A 2284-nucleotide genomic window follows, 5' to 3' on the forward strand; every position below is an offset into this window, starting at 1 on the left:
GGCCTTCAGGGCAGTAACTGTGGCCCGGCCGGGACTTTAAAGCTCCTTGAGCTGCTTGTACGCCCAGGAGGCGCTCAGGGTCGCGGCAGATCTGGGATAAACTTTATACCGAACTGAGCCACTGTTCATCTTCCTGAACTGGGCAGGTTCTCGCGTACCTCAGCTCTGAATTGTACCGTCAGATTTCTCAACGAGTATTATTGTCAGCTTCTACCAGACCTCGAGCTTTCCAGAAGCTGACACCGACTGGGACGGCCCCTGGGGCAGGAACCTGTCATGAGGCACAGTGGCAAGACCCGCGCCACGCGCTCCCGTTCCCTCCCGGCCAGGCCGCTGTCCAGGGACACAGCTGGTGCGCCCCCAGTCGGCGGCGGCGGCCGGCTGGCCCACCGAGATGGCCCCCCTCTGGAGGGGCTTCCGCACCTCCCGCTTACTCCCCGCGTCTCCTGAGGCGCAGGGAGTGGCAGACCTCGAACGCCACGTTGCACGTAACAACTTTTGTTCTCGGTTCAAAGTGCTCAGTTCTGGGTCACAGCAAATTAGCCCCGATGGATCAGCAGTGCCACTGGAGGCGGCGGGGGCTGGTGCAGGGGCCCCACCTCCCTGCAGGCTCTGTTCCCTCCTGATGGGAGCCGTCACCGCCCGCCGCCCTCTGGGTTACCTGGGCTGACCCAAGAATGCAAAGTTGCGGTAGCTCCGTCATCCCTGGCACATGAGGGGCATTTAAACGGGCACAGTACTTACCCAGGCCTTCTAAAAGAAAAAACATCTCATCATTGGGAATGAGTCCGACAAGGAAGGGACCCCCTCACCGCCCCGTACCTCCTGGCCCCCCGTTTTCTTACCAGGGACCTGGGCAAGGCCTTCGGGGGTGGGGCGCATGCCCCTCACAGCAGAGGAGCAGGGTGGCCGCCCCGCTCCCGCGGCCGGTCCATCTTGTCCAAGCAGGAGCGGGGCGGGGAGCGGTCAGGTGGCCGCGGCGTGACGGCCCCGCAGCCATCAGGCTCCGGGCCCTCGCCGCGGCGGGTGGGGAGCCGGCGGCCCTCCTGCTTCCTCCAGGCTGTCTCTGCTATCAAAGTCTGAGCGACATCAGACTCGCGGCCAAGCTCCTTCCAGGACCAGCCAGAGGAGACCGGATCTCATTACTTCTTCATGTGACAGAGAGAGACATTTCAGGTTCTTTTGTCTGAATTATGTTAAGCGACGCGAGAGCATTTCTATTCATGATATAGTTTGTACTAAAAATTATACCCTCTCTTTCTAGACAAAATTATTACGGTGACCTTGTTTCCACTTTTTCCCTGAAGACTTAAATCATCGGCAGAAGGACTCCTCGCCACCGGAGGAGATCTGCTTCATCTTTTTCATATTAAATCCTCTCTCTATCAATCGCTCCCCTCGGCTAGAGCAGAGCCGCTCAGTCGCGCGGCGCCGACAGTCCTGAGAATTTCATTGAATTTTTCCCCCTTAGGGGACGACATTAAATTCACTCACTCAATTTATTTTCTTCTTCTTTTGGCACGTGAAGAGTTAAGCATCAGATAGCTTCAGAAAGTCAATTAAAAAAGGATAGTGTAGCTTAATCACAGGGCTTTTCCTATCTATTTTTTCCAGTAGTTACTTTAAAACTGCTAACTTGAAACCACAGTCCTGTGCTGTCTTCAGAAGTTCACTCAATCAAAAGCCAAGTGCTGAGTAATCAAAGATCTTAAATAACTGGAAGTTCTAGCCCGAACCACAAGAGGATTAAAAATCCAGTAGCCAGAACTCGGCTCTTCGATCCAGCAGCGCCAGCGCATAATGAGAAATCCCTAAAGCCCCAGATCACAGCCGAGCCCGAGCCCACTGCAGAACTAAGTGGAAAACCTCTTTAATTCCTTAAGAGATCCTATCTGCCTGATGAAAATAGATATTGACTTCTGTGTAGCATGATTAGAAGAATGGGCGCGGATTAGCCGAGATGCCAGGGACAGGGCTCAGCCCGGCTCATTTACATGGTATTACCGCTGACAGGTGACGCTCACGGGCGGGGCCGCAGCCCGAATTAAAGCAGCATTTATTTACTCAAGTTAGAGTGGGATTAAGATCCATTTATTTTGCCATATCCCATTTTTTAATCTATTAAGCACTTTGATGCGTACTTATTTTATTTTCTGGAGCAAACAGCCAAGCTGTTTGGAGAGCTGCCGGCCCGCCCCCGCCGCGGTCTGCGCGCTGATCGTCACTGAAATGGAAAGTGGGTGTCGGCTTCTCTTCCGCGTCGGGATGAATTGAAATTAGCCCT

The sequence above is a fragment of the Condylura cristata genome, unplaced genomic scaffold, assembly GCF_000260355.1.
Source record: "Condylura cristata isolate star-nosed mole 26May11 unplaced genomic scaffold, ConCri1.0 scaffold00007, whole genome shotgun sequence".
Lineage (NCBI taxonomy): Eukaryota > Metazoa > Chordata > Mammalia > Eulipotyphla > Talpidae > Condylura > Condylura cristata.